This window comes from Rattus norvegicus, chromosome 15, assembly GCF_036323735.1.
Source record: "Rattus norvegicus strain BN/NHsdMcwi chromosome 15, GRCr8, whole genome shotgun sequence".
In the NCBI taxonomy this organism is placed as follows: Eukaryota; Metazoa; Chordata; class Mammalia; order Rodentia; family Muridae; genus Rattus; species Rattus norvegicus.
Genome location: NC_086033.1, coordinates 90,977,184 through 90,997,368, shown reverse-complemented (window position 1 = coordinate 90,997,368; position 20,185 = coordinate 90,977,184). Strand labels below are relative to the sequence as shown.

Here is a 20,185-nt window from a genome sequence, read left to right as displayed (position 1 = left end):
GAAGAAGCAAGAAACTAATCGTCTTGGCAACAAAACAAAGAGAAGAAAAGCACACAAACATAACCTCACATCCAAATATGAATATAACAGGAAGCAATAATCACTATTCCTTAATATCTCTCAACATCAATGGCCTCAACTCCCCAATAAAAAGACATAGATTAACAAACTGGATACGCAACGAGGACCCTGCATTCTGCTGCCTACAGGAAACACACCTCAGAGACAAAGACTGCCGAGGTCGGCAATCTTGGAGGTTCTAAGGATCCGCGGGGGGACCCCTGTTGAGGACACGCGTGGAGCGGAGACGGGATGGCGAACAGAGACACAGACACAGAGAGAGTGTGGTCAGCTGTTGTAACTTTACTGAGAGAGCATCAGACATTTATACACAATTTTCATTGTATAACAATCTTGGACCATGGCCAAGAACATTTGATTTTTCTGTAAAAAGGTATAGCTTGTTTTTTTTTTTTTTTTTTTAGACGAGCCGCAGTCAGCCAGCCTAGTCTAGTTTTCCGTTTGTCACATCAAGGAGGAAGTTTCAGGGGACCGCAAGTCTGGCATATCTTATGCCATCAGGTCTGTGCACCTAGTTCTATCGCTCTAGTTAACCCTTTGATCCCATCTTTGTTAGTCCTGTAGATGTACATACAAGGCTTGGGGCAATAATATTGTATGTCTGATGATCTGTGACCTTACCTCCCATTTCTCTTCTTCTGAGAGCACACACCAAGGAGGACAGGCTCTTGTCAATCTTTCTGACCAAGGCAGTGACAAATACCTGACCCTATATCTATCCTTAGTAACCCACCTATCAAAATTCAAATCATATTCTCCAGTATATGGTAATGGAGCATCCGTTGGTCGATGCACATATGGTCCCCTGTAAGTACCTGGTTGTCACCACCTGTTTCTATATTCTGTAAAATATTCATAGCCGACCCAAAGCTCAAGGAATCATTTCTCAACAGTTTTACCAACACCCTAATAGAAGAAGCATCACTATCCTTATAAGTATAATTCTTTGTTAAATCTTATATTTCCTTATCTATAAGAGAAGACATAATCTGCAACCTTGGAGTCCCTGTCATCAGAGGCTCTGTCTGCTGTAAAGAGGAAGCAGGAAAGCTTGTGGTCTTAGTGATCAAAAATAGATCACGACCTTCTGTCCTATTATTAAAGGAAGTCTCTGTCTTGCCAAGATCATATTCAGAATCAAACAAAGAAAAAATAAAGAAATAAGTGCTGACAACGATCTTTCCCATGACCCAGATGCCCATCAGCCCAGAGCCAAGTTTGCAGCAGGGGGAAGTCCAGGTGTACATCTTCTTGGAGTCCGCCGCATGTAAGCAGGGGGCTTAACCACGTGTGGTGCGAACCCTCGAACCGGCTCCCACTCAGGCGTCATGTCTGCCCCGGAGCTCGGTTATTTCTGCTGTAGGCGCGGCAGTTCCTCCTTTTTTATTTTTTAAAAGCACCAAATTGAGATCTGCTTGAACCTGGGCAATGGAATCTGTAAAGCATCAGAATACAATTGGGAAGATCATTAGTACAACAACAAGTAGTAAAATCTCAACTCTAATAAAAATAAAATATTGTGTCCAATCGATTGGATTTAATGATTTAACTCCATCCGCAAAGGATCTTGTCAATCCAGAGAGGTCCACTGTATCTACATGTTGCTTACTCATTTCTGTGATTAAGGACGTCAATTCCTGAATATTATAAGAAATGTTATCATCATCCCATATGCCTAGCAAATGTGCTTTGGTCCTTTCCCATTCTTCTGTAGCATTATAAGGTAAAGGAGTCACACAAATAAAATCATAATTAGCGTGACAGCGTGTGGCCATCCTAGTCTTAATGTTTGTAACATCTCGTCCTAATTCTAATACTACCTCTTCTAGGGCATTTAATCTAGTTTCTAATTTCAAATCTATAATCTTCTGTTCTGATAATGTAAGGGTAACATTCTTATGGAGATCATTAACAAAAGTGGCAGTCTGCATTTCCTTAACCAAAGCAGTAGTAGAAACAGCAAAAGAAGTAACAATAGCTATCAAAGCGGTTATACCTAGAATTAAAGCTGCTACAAATTTTTTTGCCCTAATCAAACCCGTAGCATACCTAATAGTCTGGATGGCAGAATCATCAAACCATGGCTCATCTTCCAAGTCTACTGGTAACAAAACATAAGGAGGTCTCCTGACAATCAATATAACAGATCCCGATACAGTGGAATCAATGCAATTAGTCAGCTTGCATGATGTACACTTAATACTAAAAATAGATTCAACCTTATCTATGTTAATCAATTGTGGCAATCCTACTAATATTGCATAGGGATAGGTAACACAAGCAGAAACTGAAACAGCATCATAATCAGCAGCTCCTGGTTTCTTCAGCAAAAGTTTCTCACTAGAAGCAACCAGTCGGAACAGTTCTGGATGTTCTATCAGTGGTTTGTTCTGTCTATCAGGGAGGTCCGTGTGGAGTGGCTCCCAGAACCATGTCGGTTCTACCCACCCCGCATCATACCATCTTTTGATCGGTTTTCCAACTGGAGGCACGTAGTTCCCATAAAGTTTTGAGTTGGTGGAGAGATAATTGTTCTGATCTTTATCAGGTGAGGACATGGAGAAGTCCCAGAGAAGTCCAGCAGCGCCTAAGGGAGAGAATCTTACCCCATTGTCAGGGAAGGCACATGGAAGCCAGCGCGGGAAAGCATTCTCATCTCCCTCCCAAAGGGCGTCCTTTTTAAATGCTGCTCTGCAATGGGGGTAGCGCGGCGGAAGATTCTTTGCTGTGGTATAATGTTGTCTTTTTTTCTTCTTTATCGCTCACGTTGGTCATCCACAATTCCCACATACGCCGCCCGTTGCCCTTTCCATCTGGTTTGGTATTGTCCAAGGTGGGGGTATCTGTGTTAAACACCCTTTTTCCCACTTGAAAACAGCCCACTGGCACTGAAGGGGAGAAAGAGAAGCAAATGGGCAGAGAATCGGACTTTCCCTCAAAATCTACATAACCCGAGCTGTTCTTTAGAAGGTGAATGTCAGGCGATCCCCCTATTACTAATGTTTGATTGGTTAAAACCTTGATGTGATCCGACACCTCCCACCCTACAGGATGTAATATGGGTGGCTTTGGTAAGTAAGCCCAATAACTTTCCCCTAAAGCGGTGGGCGCACTCATGACTGCAAGCATAGCCACAAACAGCAAGGTTGCCGTTTCCGGGGCATGTGCAGCCTTCAATACTTTCTTTGCCTGAGCTGTCAGGGTTTTAAGTTGTGTCCACGTCGGCGTCTGGCGTGGTTTTATTTTTGGCTCTAGGCGAGTCGCCTTGATCTTTTTGGCCAGGTTCCGCATTATCGGGCGGTTCGGCCTCTTTCGGCGTGGGGGACGGATGTCCGTTTCCTTTGGCTGGCCTGATGAGTCTGTCTGGGACCCAAATTGGTGATTCGGCATTCTGTGGGAAAACACAAGCATAGCCTCGTCCAGAGGCAATTAGCACATCTGGCCCCTTCCATAGGCCAGTTAATTGGTCTTTCCATCTGACCAGGGGTTTAGGAGCACTCTCCTTCTCTGTCCAATGTCTTTCGGCGGCTGTAAGCCCCTGGTTATCTGTATTTACATGATTCAAAACGAATAGGGAATGGCTAAGCAAATGATGGGGAGTTGAATACTTACCTGTTGACCTTAACTTTTGAATCTGTGTTTTAATATTCTGATGCATACGTTCCACAATGGCTTGCCCTTGTGGGTTGTATGGAATTCCTGTGACATGGGCTATGTTCCACTGTTGATAAAAATGCTCTAAGGTTTTTGCCACATAGGCAGGTGCATTGTCAGTCTTTATTTTCTTCGGGATACCCATGTAAGAGAAACTCTGCACCAGGTGTTGTATTACATCTTTCACTGCCTCTCCCGTTCTGGCAGAGGCAAACACCATGTGTGAGTAGGTGTCCACTGTGACATGGACATAACTCAATTTTCCAAACTCTGTTATGTGAGTCACATCCATTTGTCATAAAATGCGAGGTTTTAATCCTCGTGGATTAACTCCCATCTTTAATGTATGCCCCCAATCTGGACAATGAGGACAAGATTTAATTATTTCTCGTGCCTGTTCACGAGTAACTTGAAAATGATATCTAAGTGTAGCAGCATTCTGATGATGTAGATCATGACTCTTCTTAGCTGTCTCTACAGCCCGCATGATTTTTGTTAGTGAATCTGCTAAAGCATTTCCTTGGGCTATAGGACCTGGAAGCCCCGAGTGGCCCCTCACATGTCCTATAAAATATTTATTTTGTCTCTGCTGAATAGATTCTTGTAACTGTTTTAATTTGAGATAAATCTTGGTTCTCGGCGACAGGACTGTCGTCTCTATTTCCGGAAACAAGTTAAATATATATTTGGAGTCTGTGTAAAGGTTGAAAGCCTGTTTCACTTCTGTAAAAGCTATTAAGACTGCTTCAATTTCAGCCTGTTGAGCTGAATACCCTGAATTCTTCTTAATAATGGGGTCCCTATTTTGTATACACACCACTGATCATCCATTTGAGGACCCATCAGTGAATATATTGATTCTATCTTCTAATGGAGTTTTAGAATATCCTCTAGGGAAAATCACCTCATTTTCTAATACAAAAGTTAAAACTGGGTCCTGAGGTAAATGGAAAAATATTTTCCCTGTAAAGCCAATTAAGGATATGATCCATTCATCATTTTCTTGTAATAATTGTTCCAGTTGAGCTTTATTATATGGGATGACAATATTATGTACATCTCTTCCAAATAATTCCTTAGACCTGTGTCTTCCCTTGATAATCAATTGAGTGCATAGGGTATCATAAGAAACCAAAACTTTATGCGAAATATGAGGTAAATGAATCCATTCTAATATCTCATTCTGCCACAGGCAGGCTGTGGGGGTATAATTAGTTTTTAGAATGCACAAGGACCACTCTTCAGCAGGATCCAAGCGTTGGACCCTTGTTAGAGTCAATTTTTCATTTACTTTGTTTAATGCCTCACAGGCCTCAATAGTCAATTGTCTGGTAGATATGGGGTTAGGATCTCCATTAAGTATCTCAAATAATGGTTTCAACTCTCCGGTAGTTATTTTCAAATAGGGTCTGATCCAATTAATATTACCCAAAAGCTTTTGAAAATCATTCAACGTTCTTAGTCTATCATGTCTTATCTGTAATTTCTGATATGTTATATTATTACCTCTAATATTGGTACCTATATACTTTAAATTATCATATTTCTGAATTTTCTCCTCAGAGACAATCAAGCCAAATTCCTCCAAAGCATTTATAAGGTCAATTAATTGTTGGTCCACTATGGCCCTCTGAGGGTGGGCTATCAATATATCATCCATATAATGAATCATATATGAATTTTTATATTTTTTCCTAACGGAAGAAATGGCCTGATCCACAAATTTTTGACATAATGTGGGACTATTTTTCATCCCCTGGGGGAGTACTTTCCACTGATATCGTTGATAGGGTCGTTGGTAATTTGAAGAAGGAACACTAAAGGCAAATCACTTACAATCTTTAGGATGCAACTTTATATTAAAGAAACAATCTTGTAGATCTGTAATTATTACCTCCCAGTTCTTGGGGACTGCCACCGGGGATGGCAGTCCAGGCTGGAGGGCCCCCATGTCATGCATGGTGCTATTAATTGCCCTTAGGTCTTGTAGTAATCTCCATTTACCTGATTTCTTCTTTATAACAAACACCAGAGTGTTCCATGGGCTATTGGTTTCCTCTATGTGTCCTAACCTCAATTGTTCCTGGACTAATTTCTGTAAAGCCTGTAATTTTTCTTCTTTCAGGGGCCATTGATTGAGCCATACAGGCTGGTCAGATCTCCACAATATTTGATCTGCGAACAGGTTGCCCTCAATGGCCCCCATCAAAAATCCTGTTCTGCTGTGACCAATTTTACATCCATGTCTTTCATAATGTCTCTTCCCCAGAGGGTAAATGGTAATGTAGGTATGACATAAGGCTGTATGCTACCTGTCTTGTTCTCATGTTCCCAAATCAGAGGCTCACTGCTTCTGGCTACTCCTGAGGCCATGCCTAAGCCTTGTAGGGAATTCTCTGTTTGATGGACGGCCCAATGAGAAGGCCAGTCTTTTCCTGAAATGCATGTCTTATCTGTCCCTGTGTCAAGAAGGCCTACAAACTTTCTACCATTAAGATAAATAGTGAGCATTGGCCTGCTTTCCTTGATTTCTTTGACCCAATGTATGTGGTCAGTAGATCCAAACTCTCCCAGTCCTCTTTCTGACTGGATCACTGGATTGGGCAGCTTTAAATATGGCAAGAGTAATATCTGGGCGATACGCTCTCCTTGGTGTATGATGACTGTATGTTTGGTTGTTTTAACCATAATTTTTATTTTTCCTTGATAATCTGCATCTATGACTCCTGGAAGGACCTCTAGGCCCTTCTTATAGTTGGAACTTCTTCCTATAAGGAGCCCTGTAACTCCCTCAGGTAGAGTTCCCCTTACTGCTGTAGGGACTAAAACCGTCCCTTCTTCCATAGAAATGATGACATCGACCTTGGACGAGAGATCTAAACCCGCGCTTCCGGTTGTAGCTCTCGGAAGGTCATGAATAGTGAACGGAATGGCCTCGGGGTTTAACTCCGAGGTTTGACCTTTATTTTCCTCTCTTTGTACGGGGCTGAGAGGCTGCCCCTCATCTAGTTTTTTGTTTCTTCCTCCTTTTTATCTGTAATCAAATTTCCATCCTTGTCATACTTTGATCTACGCTCACTTTTCCAATGCCTGCCCTTCTTGTAGCGCGGGCACAGGCCAGGAGGGGGGCGTTTGCCCTCCCCTTGACCTCTTTTGTAATCTTTCTTTAAATGTCCCACTTCTCCACATGAGTAACAAGTGGGGCCAGAGTTGCCCCTAGCATTGTTTCCTCCATATGTTTGCTTAACAAAGGCTGAGTACTTCTGTCCTCTCATGGCAGCAGCATAGGCCATCCCCTGTACCACTGCAGGGGAGGCATCTATGCAGGCTTTGACATAGTCCTGTATACTTCCCGTTTTTCTCACTGATCTTATAAGATCCTGGCATAGTGAATTAGCATTTTCCCATGCCAATTGCTTTAAGAGCATTTTAGCCCCTTCTCCTGGGGGCATCATTCTGTGGATAGCTTCCTCCAGTCTAGAGACAAAGGTCTCATAGGATTCCTCATTTCCTTGTTTTATTCCCGCCAAGACAGTCTTTTTTGACCCAGGAGGCAGGATTGCTCTCCAGGCCAAAACAACGTTGGTAGTAACCTCTTTTAGGATAAACTTGGGTATTTTTACCTGAGAAGCAGGGGCAACAAATGCTCCTGTCCCCAGCATCATCTCTAAAGTTACCTTGGGCCCCCTTTTTCCTGAGGATTTTTGTACAGTTTCTTTGCTCTTGTCTTCATATTCTGTCCTCCAGAGGATATAATCCCCCGGGGAGAGAGTTGCTTTGGCAGTCTGGTGCCAGTCATGCGGAGTTAACCATTGGCTGGCCACCATGTCCACTATCTGTATAGTGTAGGGCGCTGAAGGCCCCATGGTTCATACTGCAGCTTGTAATTCCTTTAATGTTTTTAGGGGTAATGGTTCCCATGTGGGGGAATCTTCATCATCACTGTCTCCTGTGTAGACCACTGGGAAAACGAAGGAAGTGTCACCTTGCTCCCTAGCTTGAGCCATGGCCCCTGCGAAACCCACTGGAGGTAGTAGTTTTCTGTGAGGGGCTGGTATTGGGCGTGCTTTAGATCCCTTGGATCCCTTTTTCACTGTAAAGACCAGATCATCATCAAGGTGATATCTAGCTGCCTCCTCTTCTAGATCATCCCAATCCCCTGGGGAGAGGTCATCATCATCATCCAATCCCAAGAGGTTCATCTTTGGGGGGGTCTTTCTTAACAAGGGGTTTATTAGTTCCATAAGTCTTTTCCTTGACTTCCTTAACCTTAACTTCAGTAACATCATCATAAGGCAAATCATACACTGGTTCCTCAACATCCTTCTCTGATTGTGCCTCAGCTGATAACAAGACCAAATCAGACTGTTCTGTCAAGATTTCCCTCATCTGTAACCATATGGGATATGCCTGTTTAGGAATGGTTTCTTCTCCATGCTTAACGGTGTATCTTCTCATTTCTCTACCTACTTTCTTCCAATCTTCTAGATTTAAACCTCCTTCTTCTGGGAACCAGGGGGAAACCTTCATGAGGAATTGATAAAATTCTACAGCAGTACTTTCCTTGACTTTGAGGCCTCTTTCTGCTAAGAGCCTCTGTAATACTGAGACAAACATTTTTTGTCCTTTTGAGCCCGTTCCTCCCATAATGAGTGACTCACCCTCACCTACCTCTTCTCCGTAGGCGGGACTGTAGTTCCCTTCGGTGAGTCCGTTCCGCTCCTGTAGTGATTGCAGTTCTAAAGCAAGAGGATAAAAGACAAACAGGAAAAACACAAGAAGACAACAGCATGCACGTGTCCAGGGTTCAAGTCCCTGTTCGGGCGCCAGCTGCCGTGGTCGGCAATCTTGGAGGTTCCAAGGATCGGCTGGGGGACCCCTGTTGAGGACATGCGTGGAGCGGAGACAGGATGGCGAACAGAGACACAGACACAGAGAGAGTGTGGTCAGCTGTTGCAACTTTACTGAGAGAGCATCAGACATTTATACACAATTTTCATTGCATAACAATCTTGGACCATGGCCAAGAACATTTGATTTTTCTGCAAAAAGGTATAGCTTGCTTTTTTTTTTTTCAGACGAGCCGCAGTCAGCCAGCCTAGTCTAGTTTTCCGTTTGTCACATCAAGGAGGAAGTTTCAGGGGACCGCAAGTCTGGCATATTTTACGCCATCAGGTCTGTGCACCTAGTTCTATCGCTCTAGTTAACCCTTTGATCCCATCTTTGTTAGTCCTGTAGATGTACATCCAAGGCTTGGGGCAATAATATTGTATGCCTGATCCCTGTCTAAAGTATCTGATGATCTGTGACCTTACCTCCCATTTCTCTTCTTCTGAGAGCACACACCAAGGAGGACGGGCTCTTGTCAATCTTTCTGACCAAGGCAGTGACAAATACCTGACCCTATATCCATCCTTAGTAACCCACCTATCAAAATTCAAATCATATTCTCCAGTATATGGTAATGGAGCATCCGTTGGTCGATGCACATATGGTCCCCTGTAAGTACCTGGTTGCCACCACCTGTTTCTATACTCTGTAAAATATTCATAGCCGACCCAAAGCTCAAGGAATCATTTCTCAACAGTTCTACCAACACCCTAATAGAAGAAGCATCACGAGCCTTATAAGTATAATTCTTTGTTAAATCTTATATTTCCTTATCTATAAGAGAAGACATAATCTGCAACCTTGGAGTCCCTGTCATCAGAGGCTCTGTCTGCTGTAAAGAGGAAGCAGGAAAGCTTGTGGTATTAGTGATCAAAAATAGATCACGACCTTCTGTCCTATTATTAAAGGAAGTCTCTGTCTTGCCAAGATCATATTCAGAATCAAACAAAGAAAAAATAAAGAAATAAGTGCTGACAACGATCTTTCCCATGACCCAGATGCCCATCAGCCCAGAGCCAAGTTTGCAGCAGGGGGCAAGTCCAGCTGCACATCTTCTTGGAGTCCACCGCATGCAAGCAGGGGGCTTAACCACGTGTGGTGCGAACCCTCGAACCAGCTCCCACTCAGGCGTCATGTCTGCCCCGGAGCTCGGTTATCTCTGCTGCAGGCGCGGCAAAAGACAGACACTACCTCAGAGTGAAAGGCTGGAAAAAAACTTTCCAAGCAAATGGTCAGAAGAAGCAAGCTGGAGTAGCCATTCTAATATCAAATAAAATCAATTTTCAACTAAAATTCATCAAAAAAGATAAGGAAGGACACTTCATATTCATCAAAGGAAAAATCCACCAAGATGAACTCTCAATCCTAAATATCTATGCCCCAAATACAAGGGCACCTACATAGTAAAAGAAACCTTACTAAGGCTCAAAACACACATTGCACCTCACACAATAATAGTGGGAGATTTCAACACCCCACTCTCATCAATGGACAGATCATTGAAACAGAAATTAAACAGAGATGTCGACAGACTAAGAGAAGTCATGAGCCAAATGGACTTAACGGATATTTATAGAACATTCTATCCTAAAGCAAAAGGATATAACTTCTTCTCAGCTCCTCATGGTACTTTCTCCAAAATTGACCATATAGTTGGTCAAAAAACGGGCCTCAACAGGTACAGAAAGATAGAAATAATCCCATGCATGCTATCAGACCACCACGGCCTAAAACTGGTCTTCAATAACAATAAGGGAAGAATGCCCACATACACGTGGAAATTGAACAATGCTCTACTCAATGATAACCTGGTCAAGGAAGAAATAAAGAAAGAAATTAAAAACTTTTTAGAATTTAATGAAAATGAAGGTACAACATACCCAAACTTATGGGACACAATGAAAGCTGTGCTAAGAGGAAAACTCAGAGCGCTGAGTGCCTGCAGAAAGAAACAGGAAAGAGCATATGTCAGCAGCTTGACAGCACACCTAAAAGATCTAGAGACAAAAGAAGCAAATACACCCAGGAGGAGTAGAAGGCAGGAAATAATCAAACTCAGAGCTGAAATCAACCAAGTAGAAACAAAAAGGACCATAGAAAGAATCAACAGAACCAAAAGTTGGTTCTTTGATAAAATCAACAAGATAGATAAACCCTTAACCAGACTAACGAGAGGACCCAGAGAGTGTGTCCAAATTTAAAAAATCAGAAATGAAAAGGGAGACATAACTACAGATTCAGAGGAAATTCAAAAAATCATCAGATCTTACTATAAAAGCCTATATTCAACAAAACTAGAAAATCTTCAGGAAATGGACAATCTCCTAGACAGATACCAGGTACCGAATTTAAATCAGGAACAGATAAACCTGTTAAACAACCCCATAACTCCTAAGGAAATAGAAGCAGTCATTAAAGGTCTCCTAACCAAAAAGAGCCCAGGTCCAGACGGGTTTACTGCAGAATTCTATCAAACCTTCATAGAAGACCTCATACCAATATTATCCAAACTATTCCACAAAATTGAAACAGATGGATCACTCCCGAACTCCTTCTACGAAGCCACAATTACTCTTATACCTAAACCACACAAAGACCCAACAAAGAAAGAGAACTTCAGACCAATTTCCCTTATGAATATCGACGCAAAAATACTCAATAAAAGTCTGGCAAACCGATTCCAAGAGGACATCAAAACAATCATCCACCATGATCAAGTAGGCTTCATCCCAGGCATGCAGGGATGGTTTAATATATGGAAAACCATCAACGTGATCCATTATATAAACAAACTGAAAGAACAAAACCACATGATCATTTCATTAGATGCTGAGAAAGCATTTGACAAAATTCAACACCCCTTCATGATAAAAGTCCTAGAAAGAATAGGAATTCAAGGCCCATACCTAAACATAGTAAAAGCCATATACAGCAAACCAGTTGCTAACATTAAACTAAATGGAGAGAAACTTGAAGCAATCCCACTAAAATCCGGGACTAGACAAGGCTGCCCACTCTCTCCCTACTTATTCAATATAGTTCTTGAAGTTCTAGCCAGAGCAATCAGACAACAAAAGGAGGTCAAGGGGATACAGATCGGAAAAGAAGAAGTCAAAATATCACTATTTGCAGATGATATGATAGTTTATTTAAGTGATCCCAAAAGTTCCACCAGAGAACTACTAAAGCTGATAAACAACTTCAGCAAAGTGGCTGGGTATAAAATTAACTCAAATAAATCAGTTGCCTTCCTCTACACAAAAGAGAAACAAGCCGAGAAAGAAATTAGGGAAACGACACTCTTCATAATAGACCCAAATAATATAAAGTACCTCGGTGTGACTTTAACCAAGCAAGTAAAAGATCTGTACAATAAGAACTTCAAGACACTGAAGAAAGAAATTTAAAAAGACCTCAGAAGATGGAAAGATCTCCCATGCTCATGGATTTGCAGGATTAATATAGTAAAAATGGCCATTTTACCAAAAGCAATCTACAGATTCAATGCAATCCCCATCAAAATACCAATCCAATTCTTCAAAGAGTTAGACAGAACAATTTGCAAATTCATCTGGAATAACAAAAAACCCAGGAGAGCTAAAACTATCCTCACCAATAAAAGGTCTTCAGGGGGAATCACTATCCCTGAACTCAAGCAGTATTACAGAGCAATAGTGATAAAAACTGCATGGTATTGGTACAGAGACAGACAGACAGACGAATGGAATAGAACTGAAGACACAGAAATGAACCCACACATCTATGGTCACTTGATTTTTGACAAAGGAGCCAAAACCATCCAATGGATAAAAGATAGCATTTTCAGCAAATGGTGCTGGTTCAACTGGAGGTCAACATGTAGAAGAATGCAGATTGATCCATGCTTATCACCCTCTACAAAGCTTAAGTCCAAGTGGATCAAGGGCCTCCACATCAAACCAGACACACTCAAACTAATAGAAGAAAAACTAGGGAAGCATCTGGAACACATGGGCACTGGAAAAAATTTCCTGAACAAAACACCAATGGCTTATGCTCTAAGATCAAGAATCGACAAATGGGATCTCATAAAACTGCAAAGCTTCTGTAAGGCAAAGGACACTGTGGTTAGGACAAATCAGCAACCAACAGATTGGGAAAAGATCTTTACCAATCCTACAACAGATAGAGGCCTTATATCCAAAATATACAAAGAACTCAAGAAGTTAGACCACAGGGAGACAAATAACCCTATTAAAAATGGGGTTCAGAGCTAAACAAAGAATTCACAGCTGAGGAATGCCGAATGGCTGAGAAACACCTAAAGAAATGTTCAACATCTTTAGTCATAAGGGAAATGCAAATCAAAACAACCCTGAGATTTCACCTCACACCAGTGAGAATGGCTAAGTTCAAAAACTCAGGTGACAGCAGATGCTGGCGAGGATGCGGAGAAAGAGGAACACTCCTCCATTGTTGGTGGAATTGCAAACTGGTACAAACATTCTGGAAATCAGTCTGGAGGATCCTCAGAAAATTGGACATTGAACTGCCTGAGGATCCAGCTATACCTCTCTTGGGCATATACCCAAAAGTTGCCCCAACATATAAAATGACACGTGCTCCACTATGTTCACCGCAGCCTTATTTATAATAGCCAGAAGCTGGAAAGAACCCAGATGCCCTTCAACAGAGGAATGGATACAGAAAATGTGGTACATCTACACAATGGAATATTACTCAGCTATCAAAAACGAGTTTATGAAATTCGTAGGCAAATGGTTGGAACTGGAAAATATCATCCTGAGTGAGCTAACCCAATCACAGAAAGACATACATGGTATGCACTCACTGATAAGTGGCTATTAGCCCAAATGCTTGAATTACCCTAGATTTCTAAAACAAATGAAACTCAAGACGAATGATCAAAATGTGAATGCTTCACTCCTTCTCTAAAAGGGGAACAAGAATACCCTTGGCAGGGAAGAGAGAGAGGCAAAGATTAAAATAGAGACTGAAGGAACACCCATTCAGATCCTGCCCCACATGTGGCCCATACATATACAGCCACCCAATTAGTCAAGATGGATGAAGCAAAGAAGTGCAGACCGACAGGAGCCGGATGTAGATCGCTCCTGAGAGACACAGCCAGAATACAGCAAATACAGAGGCGAATGCCAGCAGCAAACCACTGAACTGAGAATAGGACCCCCGTTGAAGGAACCAGAGAAAGAACTGGAAGAGCTTGAAGGGGCTCGGGACCCCATATGTACAACAATGCCAAGCAACCAGAGCTTCCAGGGACTAAGCCACTACCTAAAGTCTATACATGGACTGACCCTGGACTCTGACCTTATAGGTAGCAATGAATATCCTAGTAAGAGCACCAGTGGAAGGGGAAGCCCTGGGTCCTGCTAAGACTGAACCCCCAGTGAACTAGACTGTTGGGGGGAGGGTGGCAATGGGGGGAGGGTTGGGAGGGGAGCTCCCATAAGGAAGGGGAGGGGGGGAGGGGGATGTTTGCCTGGAAACCAAAGTATTATTATTAAGTATTAAATAAATTTAAAAGAAATGAAAAAAAAAATGACTGGTTATTATCTTAGTTTACTCTAGTAAAATATCCTATAGGTATAAATATTTCTATTAAATTTCAAAGCTTTGAGTCTCTTTCTTACCTCACAGCTCACAAGAAATTCTAGTAAGAATGGTGATAGTAAACATATTTTTCCTATCAGGTATTTCAGATTTCAAAACATTTTAACTTCTTAGCATGTTGGAAATCTGTATTTCTGTTTTCCATAAGCATGGCCATGGTTATTTAAAATACAATGCTTTTATGTGATTTCTTGAAGAGTGTATCTGATTGTCATCATTGCCAAATTCAATATCTTCTCCACATCTCTTTTGACAGTGCTATACAATTACTTTTGATAAATTTTATATGCCATATTTATGTATTGAAATATACAATATAATTCTCACTTCTTGGAAATGAATTATCTTTTAATATAACACCAAAAAACACTGTTAATGTTCCCCAGAAGATGACAAATAGATATCTAACGACAGACATCTCCATGTACAAGGAAACATATTTGAAAATGAAATCAAGAAAAAGATACCTTACAGCAGTACAAAATAAAAACGATGGAGGGAATTTTCTAAGGATGCGTAAGTTCTGTGCTTCTAAGGGTGTGGGGGTAAAAAAAAAAATCAATGGACAAGAAGGAGCAAGAACAAAATGAATAAAAAAGATTTTGGTCAATGTACAAATCATAATGAACCTACATTTATGGTTTCGAAAAATTCATTCAGAATTTTAAAATCATTGATGTCTTTGTAGTCCTCACACATAAATTTGAGGTACAATGGGTGTCTTATGAAATGAAAATGAAGTACTATTTTTAAAGATTGAAATGATGATAGCAAAATTTCTATGAATCTATCAACCATCTGGATGGACCAAAGTCACCTTGATCTAGGAGAACAGAATGAGAGGCACCACAATTTCTGACCTTAAAATACATTCAACGTATAAACACAATGCATAGAAATATAGATCTGTGCAAAGAGTGTAGAGTCTATAAATAAATGTATTTATGTTGTCAATTTTAATTTAGTAAGTGCAACAAAAATTAATGGCAGATGTAGAGGGCCGCAATACGTTCGCCACCACTAGATGGTGCTGTCTTCCACTGTGCCCCACGTGGTAGGTCAGGATAGACTCAGCCATTGCAAGATGGCGCCAACCTTCGCCGCGCCAGCCGGCCCCCCTTTCAGGTAGTTAACTGTGCGCATGTGCAAGAGTGCCTTCGTGCCAGGTCTTTGCCCACTACGGGGCGTGCCTTATGAGATCATGGGTAACAACCAATCAGGTGTGGGTGCGCCGCACGAGGGTTTTATAAGCGCCCCATGTTGGCGCGGCGTGGCTTTCCTCTTCTAAGATTAATAAAGTGGTCGCAGTAAGGATTTCTAATGTCCGCGTGTTCCTTGCAGGCGAAAAGTCGCGCGAGGGACATTTGGTGCCAAGAAACCGGGACACAGAAAGCTACATCATCGCCGGTGCCAAGAGGAAGCCTCCATTTCACGGAAGAAATCCAGAAGCTGTGGAATGCAGGTAAAAAACTCTGAGAGACAATGATCTGCTTTGATCTGCTCCAGCTCAGTCCCCTGCCGGACGCGGCAGGTGCCGCTATGGTTGCTCTGGCAACCCTCGAGTTGTTTCTATTGACCTTTTTAGTTTCTAGCTACTGCCAAAAGGCGTCAGAGGTCGCGTGGGAACTGCCCAGCTGTAACAGCAAAGCGGAGAGTGTTGGGGGAAGGGCGAAAAGCGTCAGAAACAGAGGATAGTGAAAAGTTGCAACGAACTGATCGATCTCAAGCACCAGACCCTTCCAATTTGGAAGTGAAAGATTGGGGAAAAAACGCCCCGGGTGAGAAGGGAGGAGGTAAAAGGAACACAGTATTTTGGGAGAAAAACTTTGTCTTAGTGCTTATGAAAGGTGTAATTAAGCTCCCGTGCCGGCTCTGGGGACGCCGCGGCGTCCGGGCGCTGACGCGACAGCTTTACAGAGTCATACTGATCAGATTTGATAGAGGCAGACCGCCTGAAAATTTATTCAGGAGAATCAAACAAAAGGACATCTCAGTGCCCGTGCACAGCCTGATAGAGTTAATGTAATTGGGTTGTGAGTAAAAAACTCAGGGCTGTGTTTCACTTCCATACCATTGGCGAATGTCGATCGTACTGCTCAGATAATATCTCTCAGTATCTTACAGAAATTGGGTTTCAACACATTGGTGGACTAGCCCAGGAATTGAGACAATCCATCGCCCATATCAGCTCCACTCGAGTGGATAGTCGGCATGAACACCATCTGGCTTTTTCCCCTCTTTGTCTATTGTTTTCTCTGGTGCACCAGGATGTCCCCATGTCTGTCAGTGTATGTCTGTGGTTTTTGTTTCTCGTTGTCTATAAGTTTTATGTTTCCTGTTCAAAAGAAAAAATGGTAAAAACTTTATCTGCCGGTCGTGCACACCTTGACTTGGTTTTAACTCGTTTCAAAAAGGAACAAATGAATAAAAAACAGTTTCAATCAGGTTTTTAAAGCCCTGTGCCTGGAGCCAGGTGTCTAGATTAGCTGGAGAAGCTGACCAGAAGCTAAGCGTCTACACGAGCTGATCTTAAAAGCGCCAACAGCTTCTTCATACAAGAGTTGATAGCTGTTTCTCTTAAAAAAAAAATCCCTGACTTATTACTTGACTCAACAGGTGACAAGGTGCTTCTCTTAAAATCATAGGTAAAAGGGTAAAAATGATGTTTGGTCTATATATTAAAGATAGGTGTAGCCACTTCAATTTTGTTTCTCATTGGTTTTATATGTATAAATATGCTCTACTTGCCTTGGTTATGGACTATTGGCTTTCAAGTTATTGGATATGGTTAAAAAGGTATAATATTGGTAACAGAAAGTTAACATAAAGCTGGTAATCTGGATGGAGTCATTCTAGATAGCGTGTGACATGGGCCAACCTAGGGAAACAGGTCTAAAACAGGTAATATTTTTATGGAACTCTTATCCTAAAAACCAGGCTTCTAAAAGAATTTAGGACATTGTCCGTTGTTGAGGTATTGGAGACCACACCATTGTGCATCCAAATGTAAGAATTGACAGTCAAACTTTGTAACATAATAGATAGACCTGGGGTGCCTTGGAGACTAGATTGTTTGTTGGAGGTTGAGTTTTGCTTTCCAAAGTTGTGGCTTGCCCTGAAGTTATCTGTATTCTAATGCTAATTTCCACTGCCTGGAGAACAGCTGCCTAGTCACATACTCAGAATTCAGGTGACCTCGTGGCTGTGTTCTGGTGTTACAAAGAGAACTTAAAGATTGTGATTTAGGATTGCCAGTGTTACATTGACTAACTCAAACTTATCTTTAATTAAGGAAAATCAAACAGGTAGAGATTGTTACAAGATTTACGAAGGATTGATGAGGTTTTAGAACTTGTGAGAGCATTACAGTCAGTTTCCTTACTCCAACTGCCATTTCAAGACAGATTTAGAGGATTGATTTTATACAATTTGTTTTCGTCATAGCAATTGTGAGTTTTCATTTCGTGAGCTTGCTTATAGTTTTAGAGAGCCCATAAAGTGATATCATTAAGAATGGCTAACAGCCTTATATTATATAATTTTGTTGCTTCTTCAGTGTAAGAAGTTAGAACTTAAATCTTTCAATGTATATGGAAATTTTTACTACAAAACTTTGCTCTCAAAATGAGCTTTAATATTTGGGGAGTAGCTGTTACACTACTCTGGATAAGAATATGTGAAGCTAATTTTAAGCTTCTAAAGATATGTTAATTGGCTAAGTACCTCACCTTACCAGAGGACTTAGGTCTTTGTTATGCACATTGGAGATAAAGCTTCAGCTGTGTTAGTACAGAGTTGTGGACTGGAGTCATGGAAGTATTTTGAATAGAAACCTGGTAAAACATATCTTATTCCAAACAACAGTTAATTGGTTACTACTAAATACTGATATTTGGCCTATTACATATACAAATTTCTCAGACAAAATTGATAATTTTACTCTTTACATGCTTTTGTACTGCCTGTATTATTTGTACATACAACCCATAGGAAATGTGCTTACTGTATTTATAGGTGGTTCATCTAATGAAAAAGATACAGGTATGATTGGATCACTTGTTTATTCTCCTGAGTTTCTATTGCTTCAACACAGATTATTAAATTCCATGCTTTAGCCGCTGTTTTTAATATGTTAAAAAATCAAGCTTTCTATTCATATACTGATAGCCAATGTGTGGCTTGTGGTTTACAATTGATTTCAATTACTTAATGCTTTATTAGAGACAAGTTTTCTACATGAAATCAGTGAGTGATTTCAGTGTAAATGTCTGACAACTCACTGTCCCTTCAGTGCTCTGGCTCAGACAACTAAACAAAACCATAGACCCAGCTCTTTAAAAATGGTAATAGAGTTGATAACACACCCTCACAAAAAGAGGAAGACTCCATTTGTTTACTTTCAACTCCCAGCTTCATCCTGCCAGCTCAGAGATTTCTAGTAAGACTGAATCTGGACAATATTTACAAGATTTGACATTTCTAATTAATGCTTATGTTTAGGTAAATAAAGTTTGTGAGGTAAAAAAAAAATGGCTTAGTGGTTAAGAGCACTAAATACTGTTCCTTTATAGGACATTTAAGAACTCAAACTGGATTGCCTGGGCTCCTTAACAAGGGCGGACAAGATTCCAGACAGATTATAGGCCTTACATTAAGAACAATTAGTGAAAAAAATCTCATTCTTTATATATCCAATACAATTATGATAGAGACAATATTTTTGGTATACAAGTCAATTTATAAATACAAGTGCTCAATGTCCTCAACTTAATCCTCGAGGACTTACCTTAATAAATAATATCTTTACTATATCTTAATAAATAAAAAGGGGGAGTTATCCCTGTACGCTAAATAATGCTCCTTTTATTTCAATTTTAAAAATTTGGATGCCAAAGTTTATGGCACCCTACAACTAGGCATACTTCTGCCTAGGTGAAATAGAGAGATCCACTTATTGACATGTTCCTGTCCAGATATTTTATATGGGGAAGAGGGAATGTTTGTGTTTTTTCTACAGGATGCTACAAGAGTGTGCCAGCTGCCTGGGTGGTTGCTGAGACTTGCTGATCCTGGTTATTCAGCTCTCCTGGTTCGGGTCCCTGGAGTCATTCCTCTGCCCTGAGAGGAAGATAGAAGATTCCCCTTCATCCTTTGTCATCACAGAGATTTTGCCGTTGCTGCAGTCCCATTACCGCTGCGTGTGTTCCCGTCCCATTGTGGCCTACGCTCAGTACACTGCTGCTTCCTGGAGAAGACTGGACTCCAGCTGTTACCCCTGTCCCTTCATTTCCCTGGTGACTCTTGCTGCCTTAACTGGTAACTGGTGTTGTCATTTTACAGACTGTAGCTTCACAGAAAGCCACCTGTGTAAAGCTACAGTGACTGGAGAACTCTGTCCTGGTTATACAGATCTCAGAAATGGTTCCATTGCCTGCTGGTTGTTCCAGAGAAGAATGACTGATCCTGAACTGTCCTGGAAAAGACCTTGACACTTTCGCTGCTATTGTAGCAGCCATTACTGCTGCAGACATTGTGTCTGCAGTGTCTGGAGTTATCCTCCCCCAATCTATTGTTAGACAAGTACAGTGGGTGAACTTTCTGGAGTAGTTACTAACAATTGGGAATTCAAAATTTTATTATAAGAGCAGCTTGACCACGGCCCTTGGTGGTAACAGCTGAGGAGGACCATATGAGGTGCCCACTACTTATCGGGAGTGGCTCTGTTTGATACAGCCCTATGCTGTGGATCAGTGTTCATACTTGGTTGGTTTACAAACTCAGATCTCAACAGTAACGTGACAAGGCCGTTATCACTCAAGCACTTGTGGCCATTGTACATAGGGCCTCACCTGGAATTTGGTTATCTTGTTCAGGATTTACTCTGTATCTGAGTTCCCTGCTCCTGCACCCCATGGATCTGTGGGTC

At 41.3% G+C, this 20,185-nt stretch overlaps 1 pseudogene; it reads right to left on the bottom strand.

The window, feature by feature from the left end:
• Positions 1 to 343: 343 nt before the first annotated feature.
• On the bottom strand, positions 344 to 4,685 carry LOC134482006 (endogenous retrovirus group K member 19 Env polyprotein-like; annotated as a pseudogene).
• Positions 4,686 to 20,185: the final 15,500 nt, after the last annotated feature.